The sequence below is a fragment of the Oncorhynchus gorbuscha genome, linkage group LG13, assembly GCF_021184085.1.
Source record: "Oncorhynchus gorbuscha isolate QuinsamMale2020 ecotype Even-year linkage group LG13, OgorEven_v1.0, whole genome shotgun sequence".
In the NCBI taxonomy this organism is placed as follows: domain Eukaryota; kingdom Metazoa; phylum Chordata; class Actinopteri; order Salmoniformes; family Salmonidae; genus Oncorhynchus; species Oncorhynchus gorbuscha.
In genome coordinates, this window is record NC_060185.1 from 23,501,031 (window position 1) to 23,515,045 (window position 14,015).

Below are 14,015 nucleotides of genomic sequence, written 5' to 3' on the forward strand. Positions count from 1 at the left end.
AAAGGTACGTGTTAGTGCCTGGTCGTGATTTTTTCCATTGTACTTTTTGATTCCCTGTGGTTGGGAACGTAACTTTTGTGAGCACCCTGTGGTGCGTTGGTGCTATTAAAAGACGCACAGCATTTCAACTCTGTCACCTGCATTTGACTCCACACCAACGACACCCGGAGCATTACAGGTACTACATTTTTATTTAATTTTGAATCTTTAATCCCTCCCCGCAGGAGGCCTTTTGCCTTTTGGTCACTGTTTTGCCGTCACTGTAAATAATCATTTGTTTTTAACTGACTAAGTTAAATAAAGGATCAATAAAAAATAATAAACATGATAGACAACTTTAGCATTTTAGCTAATTAGCAACTTTGCAACTACTTGCCACGTTTAACTACTTAGCTAGCATGTAAAATAGGGTACTGGACATAAATGCGTTATGAGGAAAAGTCCTTTGTGTGTTGAATAGTGTGCTGAAAAAGATTAAGGGCTAGATTTGGCATCTTCCACGCAGTTCCACCTCCGACACTGCCAAAACAACTGCTATATCCACCCTGAACCCACACATATGCACACACACACACACACACACAATCCCCAAACCATTAAAAATCATCCCACCACCGCCGCCCCGGCCCATACCTCCATCCCTCATCTTCCAGTTGTGTGCTGAAGAGGCAGGCCAATGGGCTGGACAAACAGTGTCACACCCTGATCTGCTTCACCTGTCCTTGTGATTGTCTCCACCTCCTCCAGGTGTCGCTTATTTTGCCCCGTGTATTTATCCCTGTGGGAAAAACACGCTGGTTGACTTGTCAAGACAAGGCGAACTGGCACAGAGAGACCGGAATCTCTCTGTGCCAGTTCGCCTAGTCTTGACAAGTCAACCAGCGTGTTTTTCCCATCCTCCAGCTTTTTATTATCTCTCTTTTTCTAGTCCTCACAGTTTTTGACCCTTGTCTGCCCTGACTCTGTACCCACCTGCCTGACTATTCTGCCTGCCCTAAACTCTAGCCTGCCTGCCACTCTGTACCTCCTCGACTCTGACCTTGTTATGATCTTTTGCCTGTCCACAACCATTCTCTTGCCTGCCCCTTGGATACTAATAAATATCAGAGACTCCAACCATCTGCTTCCCATGTCTGCATCTGGGTCTTGCCCTGTGCCCTTATAGAAAGTGGTTTGTTCTGGAGATTACCACAGGGGTTAGAGGTCAGGATACCAGGAGGGGCCAGCTCTGCAGCAGAGGGATAAGGAGCTAAAGAGCCACTGAGTGGTCAAGTGGCTGACCCCCCTCACCTTTATCTGGGAGTAGCCTAACGTCCGGCGGCTGAATAGTCTCCCAGATTAGCATGGTCCTGGACACACTGATAAACCACCAGCACACACATAAGCAATCACTAGGGATAATACCACTGGAGGTAGTCATTCTCCAGACACAAAACAGGTGAAGCACAACTTATTGACCACTTTTGTGTTTGGTCACCTGGGATATGTATGCTTCTGTGTGAAGCCATTGGGCAGCAAGACAAGATGAGTATTGAGTGTTGAGTGTTTCCCTTGTCGAAGTCTGTGGTCGCTTTGTTATAGGCATATGTCTATGGCTGTTATTGCCAAGTGGAGTCCATCTTGAATCAACAGCAGCCAGGAGGATATAACCAGTGATTTCTGGGTCCATGTTATGTTGATCCTCCCTCCAGCTCTCAGACAGATGTCTGGACGATGACAAGTTTAAAAAGTGACATGTTTTATGAGGTGACGAACAGAGAATGCGTAAACACAAGTTCCATTGTGTTTCCCATTACCTTCCCCTCCCCTCTACTCCTGACCTACTACTCCTCCGATCCCTCCATTCACCCCTCTCTTCACCCCTCCCTTCACCCCTCCCTTCACACCTCCCTTCACACCTCCCTTCACACCCCCTTTCACACCTCCCTTCACCCCTCCCTTCACCCCTCCCTTCACCCCTCCCTTCACACCTCCCTTCACACCTCCCTTCACCCCTCCCTTCACACCTCCCTTCACCCCTCCCTTCACACCTCCCTTCACCCCTCCCTTCACACCTCCCTTCACACCCCTTTTCACCCCTCCCTTCAACCCTCCCTTCACCCCTCCCTTCAACCCTCCCTTCACCCCTCCCTTCACCCCTCCCTTCACCCCTCCCTTCACCCTCCCTTCACACCTCCCTTCACACCTCCTTTCACACCTCCCTTCACCCCTCTCTTCACCCCTCTCTTCAACCCTCCCTTCACACCTCCCTTCACCCCTCCCTTCACACCTCCCTTCACCCCTCCCTTCAACCCTCCCTTCAACCCTCCCTTCACCCCTCCCTTCACCCCTCCCTTCACCCCTCCCTTCACACCTCCCTTCACCCCTCTCTTCACCCCTCTCTTCACCCCTCTCTTCAACCCCCTCCCTTCAACCCCCTCCCTTCAACCCTCCCTTCAACCCTCTCTTCACGCCTCCCTTCACCCCTCTGTTCACATCTCCCTTCACACCTCCCTTCACACCTCCCTTCACCCCTCCCTTCACACCTCCCTTCACACCTCCCTTCACACCTCCCTTCACGCCTCCGTTCACACCTCCCTTCACCCCTCCCTTCACACCTCCCTTTATCTCTCCCTTCACACCTCCCTTCACCCCTCGCTTCACACCTCCCTTCACACCTCCCTTCACCCCTCCCTTCACACCTCCCTTCACCCCTCCCTTCACACCTCCCTTCACCCCTCCCGTCACACCTCCCATCACCCCTCCCTTCACACCTCCCTTCACCCCTCCCTTCACACCTCCCTTCATACCTCACTTTTTCTCTCCCTTCACCCCTCCCTTCACCCCTCCCTTCACCCCTCCCTTCACCCCTCCCTTCACCCCTCCCTTCACACCTCCCTTTTTCTCTCCCTTCACACCTCCCTTCTCCCCTCCCTTCACACCTCCCTTCACCCCTCCCTTAAAACGAAGGAGGGGAAGGAGGAGGGGACGGAGGGGAAGGAGGGGAGGAGGAGGGGACGGAGGGGAAGGAGGAGAAGGAGGGCAGGAGGAGGGGACGGACTGGAAGGAGGGGAAGGAGGGGAGGAGGAGGGGAAGGAGGGGAGGAGGAGGGGACGGAGGGGAAGAAGGGGAGGAGGAGGGGACGGAGAGGAAGGAGAGGAAGGAGGGGAGGAGGAGGGAATGGAGGAGAAGGAGGCAGAAGGAGGGGAGGAGGAGGGGACGGAGGGGAAGAAGGGGAGGAGGAGGGGACGGAGAGGAAGGAGAGGAAGGAGGGGGACGGAGGGGAAGGAGGGGAAGGAGGGGAAGGAGGAGGGGACGGAGGGGATGGAGGGGAAGGAGGGGAAGGAGGAGGGGACGGAGGGGAAGGAGGAGGGGACGGAGGGGAAGGAGGGGAAGGAGGGGAAGGAGGGGAGGAGGAGGGGACGGAGCGGAAGGAGGGGAAGGAGGGGAGGAGGAGGAGGGGACAGAGGGGAAGTAGGGGAGGGGATGAGGAGGGGAGGAGGAGGGGAGGAACCCACCTCCCATTTAAGGCGGACATATTCAGAGGTTATTGGAAGGAGAAATACATACATAGAAGCTTTTTTTGTAGTTTCGATTTTTTATATATGTTTTATTTTTGTATTTTGTTCCCCGTTTGTCTTTCTCCTCAAATATGTATATTTCTCTCAAGAGGAAGGGAAGCTTCACGCCAGTGAAATATCTCATCCTTCTTTTTTCACTGGTATTATTTTGTTGATGTTCCGGTTTCAGTAGCTTTGTCATTTAGTTTCAGAGTTCTATTTTTCCTTGTTTGTTAAGTTCCTAGGTTCTCCATCATATTCTGTTTATTTTCTGACATCACTATGGAGAGTCCTGGAAAACTGCCTCTGGACCGCTTGCTGCTAGAGGAGGAGGAGGAACTCCCATAAGTGCTTTTTCATGTTGTCAGGTGTTATTCTGCGATAGTTACAGTCTCCTGTGTCTGTCAGACGAACATAACACAAAGACAAACGTTATACCCCAAACTAAATACTTTTAGAGAAAGCTCAATCTAAATTAACACATTCTCTCATGTTTCATTTTTTGTGTTAGGTTTCTGTTTTTCACAGAGACTATTCTCTATTGTCCATCAGAGATAAAAGCTTGGTGAATCTACACAAGGTCAGCAGTACTGTGCTAGAAGCCTCTCGATCAATAAACCCTGTTGTCTGAAGGGGACGGTCTCTACCCAGCACTTTTCCCACAGGACCTTTCAACTCTAAAAGAGTTGTAATTTTTTCTTCAATGATTTGGCATGCAGGACCCTATTGGTTGCTTAGCTTCAATATTTCCCCTTTCTTCATAATAGCACACTATTTCCCTGTGAGTCATAATAACATACTATTTCCCTGTGAGTCATAACACACTATTTCCCTGTGAGTCATAATAACACACTATTTCCCTGTGAGTCATAACACACTATTTCCCTGTGAGTCATAATAACACACTATTTCCCTGTGAGTCATAATAACACACTATTTCCCTGTGAGTCATAATAACACACTATTTCCCTGTGAGTCATAATAACACACTATTTCCCTGTGAGTCATAATAACACACTATTTCCCTGTGAGTCATAATAACACACTATTTCCCTGTGAGTCATAATAACACACTATTTCCCTGTGAGTCATAATAGCACATTTTCACTCCAGTCGCCATCCAAAGTCATCCACTCCTTCTCCTCTGTCATTAAGGAAGCCAGTCAGCCACCTGGACAGCTTTGTGAAACCGCAAAACACTTCCCTCTCCTTGGATTTAGCCATGAGAATAATGTTGGCCCAGAGATTAGAGTGGAAGCGTTTGGTTTATGACATTGTGGGGACCTGACTGAAGGACCCCCTCTAGACTCTAGAGTCCCTACACAGCAGATGCTGTTAATGGAGACATCAATGTGTTGCACTATTGTCACTGGTTCATACTGGCAAAATCTGTCTTTCAAATTGAGTAGCATCCCAAATGGTTCGAATCTAACCCTTTGCTCTGACAGGAAGGGGTTGGAGGGTTAGGCCAGTTTGAGAAGCTACCACCTCATCTGAAGGTCTTGAAAAAGCGGGGTTGGTGGGGGTTGGTAGAGCTGGGAATGTTGAATGTTGATTCAAGCTTTTGCCGTACTTTAAGTCTGTGTTTAAATGACAACATGGGTGGGTCCAAATGATTTCAATATGAAGTGACGTCTAAAACGTGGATTTCAGACTATTTCCACAAACATCTGAACAAGATGTTATACAAAAACGCCAGAAAACGTTACATTTATTTTCATGAAAATAAATATGGTATAATATGTCACGTTATGGTACATTGCTCCACATTAATGCCAGATACAGTATATTATAATTATGGTGTAAACATTGGCATGGCTTTTTTCCGCCATCTGCAGTTTAGCTTCTCCCTTATGAAAGGAATGATTAACACAATACATCAGAGAATGTTCTTGGACCTCATTGGACAGAACTAAAGAGGTGAAACCACGTTATTGAGAGGATTGTTTGGTTGTGGTGGTGACTGCTGTCATTTGTTGGTAGCAGTGGCGAGGAGAGAGACTGCATTCCAACTCTCATGTCCCAAAACATTGGTCATTACCTGAGCTTTAAAGATTACTTTGACCTACTTAGCTTATTATGCAGACTAGAGTCCAAGCATTAGAGATCTAGACCATTAGAAGGGAGACCTAGCATTTCCAGATGACCGACACCTCTCTTTCTGCCTCTCTGTTTTTTCACTTTCTCTGTGCAGCTCTTTCTCATTTCTGTCTCTCATTTTATCACTTAAATCTTCTCCATCTGTCTCTCTCACTGTCAAACCTCTGCTTCTCGTTATCTCTCTATTCCTTTCTGTCTCAAATCACATTATATTTGTCACATGCGGCGAATACAACGGGTGGGGGAAATCATGTCCGTGAAATGCTTGCTAACAAGCTCTTCCCGACAATTCAGAGTTCAAAAAGAATAATACAAATAAAAAAAGGCATACACACACAAGAAGGCATACACACACACAAGAAGGCATACACACACACAAGAAGGCATACACACACACAAGAAGGCATACACACACACAAGAAGGCATACACACACACAAGAAGGCATACACACACACACAGGCATACACACACACACACAAGAAGGCATACACACACACAAGAAGGCATACACACACACAAGAAGGCATACACACACACACAGGCATACACACACACACACACGCAGGCATACACACACACAAGAAGGCATACACACACACAAGAAGGCATACACACACACGCAGGCATACACACACACACACACGCAGGCATACACACACACAAGAAGGCATACACACACACAAGAAGGCATACACACACACAAGAAGGCATACACACACACAAGAAGGCATACACACACACGCAGGCATACACACACACACACACGCAGGCATACACACACACAAGAAGGCATACACACACACAAGAAGGCATACACACACACGCAGGCATACACACACACACACACGCAGGCATACACACACACACACACGCAGGCATACACACACACAAGAAGGCATACACACACACAAGAAGGCATACACACACACAAGAAGGCATACACACACACAAGAAGGCATACACACACACAAGAAGGCATACACACACACAAGAAGGCATATACACACACACAAGAAGGCATACACACACACAAGAAGGCATACACACACACAAGAAGGCATACACACACACAAGAAGGCATACACACACACAAGAAGGCATACACACACACAAGAAGGCATACACACACACGCAGGCATACACACACACAAAGGCATACACACACACGCAGGCATACACACACACAAGAAGGCATACACACACACACACAAGAAGGCATACACACACACGCAGGCATACACACACACACGCACACACACGTGCAGGCATGCACACATACACACGCAAACACGCATACACACACACACATAAACACACACACACCACTAACTTTCCCTTCAATGCCGAAAAGCATTTCCTTCTGCAATCGTTCTTCCCTAGCTAATGTCTGCATGCCTTGTTGTGATGCTTCCTCAGGAAACATGTAAAACACCATTTGACAGAGAATACAATACTTTTAAAATGTTTTAAAATGGCCTCAGCTCTCCCTCTTTCTCTCCCTATCAAAGCCTTGGACAATCAGGGTTTTATCGCCTCTGGAAATGAACGCAGGAAACAGATCCTGTTCTGATTAAACACACCTGCCATGTTAAAAGCTCTCCGACACCTTGTTGCCCGAGACACAACCTGCAGCTCACAGTCAGATTGATCTATCTGCTCTCATGTGCCACAGAGGGAACTCACTGGGAGGTGTGTGTGTGTGTGTGTGTGTGTGTGTGTGTGTGTGTGTGTGTGTGTGTGTGTGTGTGTGTGTGTGTGTGTGTGTGTGTGTGTGTGTGTGTGTGTGTGTGTGTGTGTGTGTGTGTGTGTGTGTGTGTGTGTGTGTGTGTGTGTGTGTGTGTGTGTGTGTGTGTGTGTGTGTGTGTGTGTTTCTACAATAAGCAGGAAACAAGGACAGTCGGATGGTTTCTACTTTAATAAGAATGCACCATATGACAACCCTTCATTTTCTTCACTTTTGCTATAATTTTACAAACTAGATATAAAAGACCATAAATAATGACATAAGTTACATGTACCTAAAGTCCTTGACCAAAAAAAATTGAATGAACAAAAATAATAATAGAAAAAAAGCATGAAAAAAAGAGATTGATAGTGTTAGTGTGCATGGCTGGATCATATGGTATCAGAAGGCATACAATGACAAACATTCATTTGTGTTTTGTTAATTTTTTTCATCAGTAACTAAATGAAAAAGTATTATACAGTACATTCTGTTTCCCTTTCCTCACACTTGTTGCATATTTCCACATGACAGGTCCTTGATGGATTAAAACCCAGCTTCACCAATGAGAAGAGCATTGAGCTGGGCTGGTATGGAGGAGCATTGAGCTGGGCTGGTATGGAGGAGCATTGAGCTGGGCTGGTATGGAGGAGCATTGAGCTTGGCTGGTATGGAGGAGCATTGAGCTGGGCTGGTATGGAGGAGCATTGAGCTTGGCTGGTATGGAGGAGCATTGAGCTGGGCTGGTATGGAGGAGCATTGAGCTTGGCTGGTATGGAGGAGCATTGAGCTTGGCTGGTATGGAGGAGCATTGAGCTGGGCTGGTATGGAGGAGCATTGAGCTTGGCTGGTATGGAGGAGCATTGAGCTTGGCTGGTATGGAGGAGCATTGAGCTTGGCTGGTATGGAGGAGCATTGAGCTGGGCTGGTATGGAGGAGCATTGAGCTTGGCTGGTATGGAGGAGCATTGAGCTGGGCTGGTATGGAGGAGCATTGAGCTGGGCTGGTATGGAGGAGCATTGAGCTTGGCTGGTATGGAGGAGCATTGAGCTTGGCTGGTATGGAGGAGCATTGAGCTTGGCTGGTATGGAGGAGCATTGAGCTTGGCTGGTATGGAGGAGCATTGAGCTGGGCTGGTATGGAGGAGCATTGAGCTTGGCTGGTATGGAGGAGCATTGAGCTTGGCTGGTATGGAGGAGCATTGAGCTGGGCTGGTATGGAGGAGCATTGAGCTTGGCTGGTATGGAGGAGCATTGAGCTTGGCTGGTATGGAGGAGCATTGAGCTTGGCTGGTATGGAGGAGCATTGAGCTGGGCTGGTATGGAGGAGCATTGAGCTTGGCTGGTATGGAGGAGCATTGAGCTTGGCTGGTATGGAGGAGCATTGAGCTTGGCTGGTATGGAGGAGCATTGAGCTGGGCTGGTATGGAGGAGCATTGAGCTTGGCTGGTATGGAGGAGCATTGAGCTTGGCTGGTATGGAGGAGCATTGAGCTTGGCTGGTATGGAGGAGCATTGAGCTGGGCTGGTATGGAGGAGCATTGAGCTGGGCTGGTATGGAGGAGCATTGAGCTTGGCTGGTATGGAGGAGCATTGAGCTTGGCTGGTATGGAGGAGCATTGAGCTTGGCTGGTATGGAGGAGCATTGAGCTTGGCTGGTATGGAGGAGCATTGAGCTGGGCTGGTATGGAGGAGCATTGAGCTGGGCTGGTATGGAGGAGCATTGAGCTTGGCTGGTATGGAGGAGCATTGAGCTTGGCTGGTATGGAGGAGCATTGAGCTTGGCTGGTATGGAGGAGCATTGAGCTGGGCTGGTATGGAGGAGCATTGAGCTGGACTGGTATGGAGGAGCATTGAGCTGGACTGGTATGGAGGAGCATTGAGCTGGACTGGTATGGAGGAGCATTGAGCTGGACTGGTATGGAGGAGCATTGAGCTGGACTGGTATGGAGGAGCATTGAGCTGGACTGGTATGGAGGAGCATTGAGCTGGACTGGTATGGAGGAGCATTGAGCTGGACTGGTATGGAGGACGGAGGAATCTGTAGTATGTCAACCATCACATATGATCAGAAAAACATTCAGATATTAACAGTTGTATATAAAAAAAAGAAGTCCATTGAATGAAACCTGACTGTCATGTGGTGCATATCTGAAAAAATACAAATGAAACGAGACCAATGATTATCCCTTATCACCCTTCCCAGCATCAAGTCCTTGTTGACTATATACTGTAGGTGCGTCTTTTTAAAACATCCCCTGCTCAAAATCCAGAAAGATGGTTCCGCAGTGTCTTTGCTTCAGCTCGGAGAGTCCACTCTACTTTCTAATGAGAGAGCCTATGCCGCTGACTGTCCGTCTGTCCTTCTGTGTTTCTGTCAGTATAGGAGGCCATTGTCCATATATCCAACTGGATCCCACTACTAAAGCCATTGCGGTTAAGGGTGTGTTGAAAACCGCAAACCTCTTTAACTGCTGTTGCTGAAGAGGATTGACAAATCACGAGTAGTGGCACACTTTACATTGTTTTTCTAGTTACTAAGTAATTCATGAAATTCCAAAAACAAATCTGGCATAAAAACAGACAACTATCGATAGTACTTTGAAGACATCATAGACAGTCACACACACACACACACACACACACACACACACACACACACACACACACACACACACACACACACACACACACACACACACACACACACACACACACACACACACACACACACACACACACACACACACACACACACACACACACACACACACACACACACACACACACACATTCACTCAAACACACATGGTGCACACTCATCACACTACCACATGGTCGCTGTTACCATACACTCACTTTACATGCTACCCAAAAACACAAAGGAGAATCAACTTCAAAATTCATAAAACAACTACATCATCTGCTGGAGGCGGGTCTAGTTTATATTACATTATTTGTATGTTTTTTAAATGATGCTGAATCATTCCTATCGTTTCTGTAAGCTGTTGGTGGTGGTCATGGAGCCCTAGTCTGTTTGTCCGTTCTGAAAAACGTAGCGACGGCGAACAACGAGATGTGCCAGACATGGAGAGATGGATTTCTCATCTTGGAGTTGGAGGAGACTCCAAGGAGAAGAAGAGGAATTCTGGTCATGGGGAGAGAGGGAGGAATCCTGTTGATGATAGACGGGGGCAGCTGGAGGACAGAGAGACAGAGATATAGACAGAGAGACAGAGAGACAGAGAGAGAGAGAGAGAGAGTATCACATGGTTGATTTTTAATCTTTTAAGTTTGAAAGTTTCTGCCTGGCATAGAACAAACTACTCAAATCTCCTTGTCATGCCCAACAACACATACCAGTTAAGCATATGGAAAGTTCTAGTCATACATAGCTAAACAAACACATCAGCCTTCCCCAACCGATACAATGACATCACTGCATTATTGGTTGGCAAAAACCAACAATAGAAAACATTTTCTTCATTACGGGAACCGATCTTGAGTCATGCCACTCTGATAGGTTGCAGAACTGGGTTTAAATGCTATTTGAAATCATTCAAATACTTTAAGCTTCTTGGTTTAGCCTGCCTGGAGTGCGAGATGGGCGGGGTTTGCAGTTTTGCTACTCTTCTATTGGTTCCATTGCACCAGGCAAGTGCAATCTAGCCCAGCAAAAGTATTCAAAATTATTTCAAATAGTATTTGAACCCAGGTGTGAGTGTGGATGCGGTGTGCTGCCTGTTGACTCAGTCAGTGATTAATCGTCCTCATTCACACGCCAGGCGGGTTAGAGCAGTGACTGATCTGAGAACAGGGCTTATTGATCGAACCTACGGCCTCAGGTGCCGGGCTGCCTGTTTATTAACACACCACTCAAACAGCTCAGCACTCAATGAGCTCACCATTGCAGAGATAAAGTTAGACAGTACTACAGTATGTACACACTGCAGGGAGAGAGAGTTAGACAGTACTACAGTATGTACACACTGCAGGGAGAGAGAGTTAGACAGTACTACAGTATGTACACACTGCAGGGAGAGAGAGTTAGACAGTACTACAGTATGTACACACTGCAGGGAGAGAGAGTTAGACAGTACTACAGTATGTACACACTACAGAGAGCAAGTTAGACAGTACTAAAGTATGTGACCACTACAGAGAGAGAGTTAGACAGTACTACACTATGTACACACTGCAGAGAGAGAGAGAGAGAGAGAGAGAGAGAGAGAGAGAGAGAGAGAGAGAGAGTTAGACAGTACTACAGTATGTACACACTGCATAGAGAGAGAGAGAGAGAGAGAGAGAGAGAGAGAGAGAGAGAGAGAGAGAGAGAGAGAGAGAGAGAGAGAGAGAGAGAGAGAGAGAGAGAGAGAGAGAGAGAGAGAGAGAGAGAGAGAGAGAGAGAGAGAGAGAGAGATGTACACACTACAGAGAGAGACCGAGTACTGTATGTACACACTACAGAGAGAGACCGTTAAACAGTACTGCAGTATGTACACACTACAGAGAGAGACCGTTAAACAGTACTGCAGTATGTACACACTACAGAGAGAGACCGTTAAACAGTACTGCAGTATGTACACACTACAGAGAGAGACCGTTAAACAGTACTGCAGTATGTACACACTACAGAGAGAGACCGTTAAACAGTACTGCAGTATGTACACACTACAGAGAGAGACCGTTAAACAGTACTGCAGTATGTACACACTACAGAGAGAGACCGTTAAACAGTACTGCAGTATGTACACACTACAGAGAGAGACCGTTAAACAGTACTGCAGTATGTACACACTACAGAGAGAGACCGTTAAACAGTACTGCAGTATGTACACACTACAGAGAGAGACCGTTAAACAGTACTGCAGTATGTACACACTACAGAGAGAGACCGTTAAACAGTACTGCAGTATGTACACACTACAGAGAGAGACCGTTAAACAGTACTGCAGTATGTACACACTACAGAGAGAGACCGTTAAACAGTACTGCAGTATGTACACACTACAGAGAGAGACCGTTAAACAGTACTGCAGTATGTACACACTACAGAGAGAGACCGTTAAACAGTACTGCAGTATGTACACACTACAGAGAGAGACCGTTAAACAGTACAGAATGTACACACTACAGAGAGAGACCGTTAAACAGTACTGCAGTATGTACACACTACAGAGAGAGACCGTTAAACAGTACTGCAGTATGTACACACTACAGAGAGAGACCGTTAAACAGTACTGCAGTATGTACATAATGATAGAGCTCAGACCTGAATAAGCTCACATACTGTAGTGTTTCATAGTAGATCGTTTGTTTGTTTTTGTGTTAATACCAACAAAGATACGTCAAATAAAAATACATTGAAATGAAATGTTATTTCTCACCTGCTACAGGTTTAGACTAACATTGAAATGAAATGTTATTTCTCACCTGCTACAGGTTTAGACTAACATTGAAATGAAATGTTATTTCTCACCTGCTACAGGTTTAGACTAACATTGAAATGAAATGTTATTTCTCACCTGCTACAGGTTTAGACTAACATTGAAATGAAATGTTATTTCTCACCTGCTACAGGTTTAGACTAACATTGAAATGAAATGTTATTTCTCACCTGCTACAGGTTTAGACTAACATTGAAATGAAATGTTATTTCTCACCTGCTACAGGTTTAGACTAACATTCAAATGAAATGTTATTTCTCACCTGCTACAGGTTTAGACTAACATTGAAATGAAATGTTATTTCTCACCTGCTACAGGTTTAGACTAACATTCAAATGAAATGTTATTTCTCACCTGCTACAGGTTTAGACTAACATTCAAATGAAATGTTATTTCTCACCTGCTACAGGTTTAGACTAACATTGAAATGAAATGTTATTTCTCACCTGCTACAGGTTTAGACTAACATTCAAATGAAATGTTATTTCTCACCTGCTACAGGTTTAGACTAACATTGAAATGAAATGTTATTTCTCACCTGCTACAGGTTTAGACTAACATTCAAATGAAATGTTATTTCTCACCTGCTACAGGTTTAGACTAACATTGAAATGAAATGTTATTTCTCACCTGCTACAGGTTTAGACTAACATTCAAATGAAATGTTATTTCTCACCTGCTACAGGTTTAGACTAACATTCAAATGAAATGTTATTTCTCACCTGCTACAGGTTTAGACTAACATTCAAATGAAATGTTATTTCTCACCTGCTACAGGTTTAGACTAACATTCAAATGAAATGTTATTTCTCACCTGCTACAGGTTTAGACTAACATTCAAATGAAATGTTATTTCTCACCTGCTACAGGTTTAGACTAACATTCAAATGAAATGTTATTTCTCACCTGCTACAGGTTTAGACTAACATTGAAATGAAATGTTATTTCTCACCTGCTACAGGTTTAGACTAACATTCAAATGAAATGTTATTTCTCACCTGCTACAGGTTTAGACTAACATTCAAATGAAATGTTATTTCTCACCTGCTACAGGTTTAGACTAACATTCAAATGAAATGTTATTTCTCACCTGCTACAGGTTTAGACTAACATTCAAATGAAATGTTATTTCTCACCTGCTACAGGTTTAGACTAACATTCAAATGAAATGTTATTTCTCACCTGCTACAGGTTTAGACTAACATT

The 14,015-nt window shown here is 45.6% G+C and overlaps 1 protein-coding gene across 2 annotated transcripts in view; it reads right to left on the reverse strand.

The window, feature by feature from the left end:
* Positions 1–7,533: 7,533 nt before the first annotated feature.
* The window catches only part of LOC123992590 (ephrin type-A receptor 4-like), an 85,551-nt gene continuing 79,069 nt past the window's right edge, over positions 7,534–14,015 (reverse strand). For both annotated transcript variants that reach the window (XM_046293849.1, XM_046293847.1), the window contains exon 18: positions 7,534–10,560. The gene's annotated coding sequence lies outside the window, so the exon portion shown is untranslated. The remainder of the gene's footprint in view (positions 10,561–14,015) is intronic.